Source organism: Penaeus monodon, chromosome 34 (assembly GCF_015228065.2).
Source record: "Penaeus monodon isolate SGIC_2016 chromosome 34, NSTDA_Pmon_1, whole genome shotgun sequence".
Taxonomy (NCBI): domain Eukaryota; kingdom Metazoa; phylum Arthropoda; class Malacostraca; order Decapoda; family Penaeidae; genus Penaeus; species Penaeus monodon.
In genome coordinates this window covers 26,561,962-26,562,665 of record NC_051419.1, presented here as the reverse complement: position 1 = coordinate 26,562,665, position 704 = coordinate 26,561,962, and positions in this window count along the sequence as shown.

Sequence of the window (704 nt, the reverse complement as noted above, 5' to 3'; positions counted from 1 at the left end):
GCTCTGCGGCTGCCCACCCCAACCCCCCCAAACCCCGCATCCCCCCTCCTTCCCCCTCCAACTCACTACACAGGTCATCTGGTCATCGGCTGTGATGCGTCACCGCCACGGCCCCCTCCCTCTGTCCTCTCGCCCCCATCTCGCCGCCGCTGGGCTGTGGTTGTGACAACTTTCACCTCAACAATTATCACCCTCACATAGATATGTCTACCCCTCCCTTTTTCCTCCCGCCCCACCCCAACCTACACTACAGACACGTACACTCCTACAGACACTTCCAACACACAAACCACAACATGGCTTTGGAACCAGGAAAGTCATCTATCCTTAGATATGTTTAATATTCGAGCTGCTTGTTCATTTTTATCTTTTTTTTATCATCTTTTTTTATTTGAACATTTTTGTATGGTACTTACTACTTATGCATCATAAGCATACTACGCAGAGCTTGTATCATCAGCATGTGTGTGTTATGTTGTGACGGCTTTTAAAGAAAAGTCAGTTCTTCTCTGTGAGAAGTTTGTTGAAACTCCATGGGACTTGTAAGTGATGGAGTTTTCCCGCGGCAGCCGCACGCCCTCCCCCCTCCTCTCCCCCTCCCCCCAGCGACTGCGGGAGCCGACTTTGGTTCACACGCCTCAGGTACACTCATGGTTACACCAGCAGTCAATATTACCCTGCATAACATGAAATAACCATTTCTG